This window comes from Engraulis encrasicolus, chromosome 5, assembly GCF_034702125.1.
Source record: "Engraulis encrasicolus isolate BLACKSEA-1 chromosome 5, IST_EnEncr_1.0, whole genome shotgun sequence".
NCBI classification, from domain to species: domain Eukaryota; kingdom Metazoa; phylum Chordata; class Actinopteri; order Clupeiformes; family Engraulidae; genus Engraulis; species Engraulis encrasicolus.
In genome coordinates this window covers 44232399-44237398 of record NC_085861.1, presented here as the reverse complement: position 1 = coordinate 44237398, position 5000 = coordinate 44232399, and the positions used below count along the sequence as shown (strand labels likewise).

General features: G+C 48.1%; 1 protein-coding gene across 1 annotated transcript in view; it reads right to left on the bottom strand.

The window, feature by feature from the left end:
• Positions 1–5000, bottom strand: part of efna3b (ephrin-A3b) — a 107307-nt gene that overhangs the window by 41327 nt on the left and 60980 nt on the right. The window lies entirely within an intron of this gene.

Here is a 5000-nt window from a genome sequence, read left to right as displayed (position 1 = left end):
CACACTGTCTGCCTGCCTGTCTGTCTGTCTGTCAGGTTGTTTCTCTCCACTCAATCTTTAATCACCTCACTGTCTGTCTGTCTTCCTCCTCCTCCTCCTCCTCCTCCTCCTCTTCTTCTTTTCCACCTCCATTCGTTTATCTGTCTCCTGTTGCCAATTCTCTCCATCTCTGTCTGCCCCATCTCTCATGTTCCTTCTCCCTTGCTCCACCACTTCATCACTCATCACTCCTTCTCCTCTCACCTGTTTTCCGTATCAGCCTCCTTCCATCTGTCTCCATGTCCTGCGTTTTATTTATTTAATTTAATTTTTTTCCTGCCGGTTTTCTCTTTGAAGCTCTTTTCTGACGCTTCCAAGTCCTCGCCGCCTGGCACGCACATATCTCTTCCTGTCTCTCATTCCTCTCTTTCTCTGTCTCTCTCTCTGTTGATCACCTGTTTTTCTGTAACTTCCACTCTTCGCCCTCTGTCAGTCCTCTCCCTCGCTCTCTTGTCTGTCACGTCACTCATTCGTCCGGTTTCGATCTCATTCCTTCTCTTTTAGCACCCCCTCTCTCTATCTCACTCTCTTCCTACCTCTAACTCTATCCCACCTCTCTCTCTCTCTCTCTCTCTCTCTCTCTCTCTCTCTCTCTCTGTCTCTCTCTCTCTCTCTTCCCCCCTTCTCTCCCGACCTCTCTCTCCTGGTCTTTTTCCACTTGTGATTGCAGTAGCCGTGCCAAGTCAATACGCCAGTCCACCTGCTGCACACACCTGCCAATCAACCCTCTCCCTCTGGTCTGGGGCACTCCTCACTCCTTGAAGTGTGTGTGTGTGTGTGTGTGTGTGTGTGTGTGTGTGTGTGTGTGTGTGTGTGTGTGTGTGTGTGTGTGTGTGTGTGTGTGTGTGTGTGTGTGTGTGTGTGTGTGTGTGTGTGTGTGTGTGAGAGAGAGAGAGAGAGAGAGAGAGAGAGAGAGAGAGAGAGAGAGAGAGAGAGAGAGAGAGAGAGAGAGAGAGAGAGAGAGAGAGAGAGAGAGAGAGAGAGAGCGAGAGAGAGACTCTGTGTGTATATGCGTTGTACAAACGTAAAACATCAAAGACTAAAAAAATCTGAGGAAGAGTAGGCCAGACAAAACTAGGTCTGTTTTTCTAGTTCAGCAGGTAACAACACCAAATTGAATAGAAATAGCTAACATGTCTAACATCTTTGAATCCACATCCACTTGCTGAAGGGTGGCTACCATGTAAACAACTCAGGAGGCCAAGGCAGTGAGATGGCTGTCCGATACCTTCCTGATTTTTTTTTCCAGGTGTAGTGAAGGAAGAGCCAGAGCAGTCACCTCAATAAGGGGCTCTAACACACTCAGGCACTCTGCAATCTGACCGCAATGTCAAAGAACCAGGCATGATGGAATGGTTCAACAATGAGAATAAATGCGTTGCCGCCCTGAAGAAGGCAGTCATGCCGCTACTCGTGGGCCTTTTTTTTAATATATCCATGAAGGATTTGTCAAATTAATAAAGACATTTTAAATTGGAGTGCCTTAGTCAGAGAATGTATTCTCATTCTTGAATCTGGATGCAAAACCAACCAAAGAAACCAACAAACTATCTGGATAAGAGCACGCCACACTCTACAAACTTTAATGATGGAATGGTAGTCAGAGCACATCCCCAAGTCTCCCAAGTCCCCCATGTAGATGTGAAGGGGTAATTTAGGGGGACTGGGGCTATTTTCACAGTAAGCATCTAGAGCTGCCATAGCAACAGAGCCCATGCATTTGTAGCAGGGAGAGTAACAAGGCTGCCCGACACCACTTTTTGCTTTTTGAATAGGCACCACACAGCTCAACCGTAAAGCAAAAAATGGCGGCCGAGTCTTTGTCTTTGTCAAGCTGTAGGCCTACCAGAAAGACGGCATTGGAAAAGAGGCATTAGGTGACCAGAGTAAGGGCCTCGATACGCTTTCTGCGGGGTATGCGTCTGCCGTGTGTATTTCAAGTCAATTTTGTGCACGTTAGATACTGTATGCAGATGCGTGCGTTCGGTGCAATATCGTCAAAATCACTGGGGGCGATAGTAAGGAAGATTGCACAGTTCCTCATGAGTGTTTCCGGTGGAAACGACGATGGCGCCAACTTTTCAGGAGCGTCTCATGATTGTCCAAAATTACAAACAGGTGTACGATCATACTTCCCTGTAGCACTTTGATAAAGGAGCGTGCAAATGTAGAAGTAGTAGCAGTATCGTCTCCTCCTTGTCCAGGGAGTGCTTTTTGTTTTGTTTTCCTTACAGTCTGTGTTTCCAGTTTCTGGATCACTCTCTGCCCCCTGTAAGATACCACCAGTATTGTGTGTGGTCTTGTGCTTGTAAACTTAAAGCAAGTGCAGAAATGTAATTTCAAATTCTTTGTATGACCAGTGCATGTAAAGAAATTGACAATAAAACCTACTTGACTTGACTTGACTTGAAGTGCAGTTGGTTGCACGCGGTGGCGTTCATAATTTAAGGCTCACAGCAAGCGTAAGGTCCAAAAGGGAGAAATTACACTAACATCAAATCATTAAAATTAAATATGCGTTTGTTGAGTGGTTATGTTGATTCAATTAATTGAACTAAATGCTAAGTTTAACAAGATGAGCTTATACTTGAGCATCTGAACTGCTAACAGTGATTCCGTGAGAGCTTCTTCAGCATCATTGCTTTCGGCATCTATTTCAGACATACAGTACGTACTCCCAGTTACTGCTTTCTCAGAGGCTGAAGACCACTTCCCCTTATACTCCCCATTAAGGACCTCAAAGAATACCCACCCTCCATCTATCTGAGCCTAACAGGGCTATGCAAATGCATGCTCTGGTGCAGCAGCACAGCCTTAACTAGGAAGCTGCATGAGGAGGATATGCGTGCCGTTTAAGCATACTGTGCACACACCATAGGGGGTGAACACAACTGCTCGGGGACCACTTGGGATTCTTTTTTGCCCGCGGCCCACTTCTGAGAGATACTACTCTAGCATCCTGACAGAAAGGCTATATGAGTATACAGGGGTATGGGATAGTATCTACTGTATCTGTGGAGGAGAATAGGGGTGGAGGGTTAGGGTTGGATGCTGGGAAACACGGAGTGGTGGTACCGTAGCTATGGAAACACTGCTCTTGCGTCTTTTCTGTAAGCCTATGGATGTATGGGGGCACGGTGGTACACCATCTTCATGCAGAAGTCTAGGGATGGAGAGCAAAGAGTGGGGGGGCTATGGGTGTGAAAGGCGTCAGGGGCAGGGGTAGTAGGTAGCTATGGAAACACAGTTCTAGCATCCTGGCAGAAAGGCTATGTGCGGGGGTATGTGTGCACAATGGTATCTCCATACAGGAGCATAGGGGTGGAGAGCAAAGGGTGGAGGGCTAGGATGTTGAGGGTGGAGGGCTCCATATGGAGGGCTAGGAGTGTTAGGGGTGGAGAGGTCGTTGTGGAGGACTCAGGGTGGATGTCAGGGAGGTTTAGGGGTGGAGGGCTCAGCATGGAGAACTATAGATGGGGGACTCAGAATGGCGTAGAGACTAGGGGTGGAGGGGTGGAGGGGTCAGCATGGAGGGTTAGGGGTGGAGGGCTAAGGCAAGGATGTCAGGGAGCGTGAGGGGTGGAGGTCTAGGCTATGAGGGTTAGAAGTGGAGGGCTAGGAGTGGAGGACTAGGAGTAGAGGGCTAGGGGGTTGGGAAGGAAGACTCGGCATGAAAGAGCTAGGCGTAGAGGCTAGTGGTAGAAGGGTGGAGGGGTGAAGGGCTTGGCATGGAGGGTTAGCGGTGTAGGGCGTGGATGTCAGGGAGCGTTAGGGCTGGAAGGGCCCCAGAGGCCTCCGGCATGGGCCTTTGAAGAACGTAGCTGGAGGGCACTCCCCATGCCGTCTCCTCGCTCGGCCAAGCCTCCTGGGATCTAACACTGCAGAACCTCCCATAGGAGATATATAGCAGAGGAGCCTCCTCGGCAAAAAGGCAGAGCAAGGACAAGCACCATCTGAAAAGAGCTAAATGCAACTGTTGATATGTGCTTACAGTGACATACGGTAGAAGTGCACTGGGTACATGTGGTATGCAGAAATATGCAATATAACTTGAAGATTGGTGGTTTGATTGATAGCTTGTTTGTCTGATTGATTGGGGGAAAAGATTACTGCAAAGGCTTAAACAAGCATTGGCTGTATTTGCCTTTGGGCTCTGCATGAGCTTTTGAGTTAAAACACACACAGAAACACACACACAGGTGCGCGCACACACACACACACACACACACACACACACACACACACACACACACACACACACACACACACACACACACACACACACACACACACACACACACACACACACACACACACACACACACACACACACACTGTATTTATTTTCTTTACCTCTCTCTGTCTGCTGACAGATTTTCTTCCCCTCGGCATCAGCAAGGAATGAAAATTTAATATCACAGCAGAAGAATGAGAGAGACGGGGGTAGAGATGGAGGGAGAGGGAGAGAGAGAGAGAGAGAGGGGGGGTGAGAGATGGGGGGAGAGAGAGGGGGAGGAAGAGAGAGAGAGAGAGTGACAGATTAAAGGATGTGGGCATGAAGTGATGGAAAGGCCTATATTTTGTTGATACGTGTGTGCGTGCGTGCGTGTGTGTGAGTGACAATGTTTTGTTGGAGAAGAGGAGGACCGCGAGAGTCAGAAATAAATAAGATAAAAGAGATATGGAGGAGTGGAGACAGCAACCAGATGGAGGGACCATGGAACAAACATGGAGGAGAGAGGAAGAAAGGAGAGAAGGAGATGAAAAGAGATGGGTGGATGCATGATGGAACTCTTGAAAGGCCACAAGGGTGAGATAAAACTAGTGGTATGTTTTTTTTCGTGTGTGTGTGTGTGTGTGTGTGTGTGTGTGTGTGTGTGTGTGTGTGTGTGTGTGTGTGTGTGTGTGTGTGTGTGTGTGTGTGTGTGTGTGTGTGTGTGTGTGTGTGTGTGTGTGTGTCT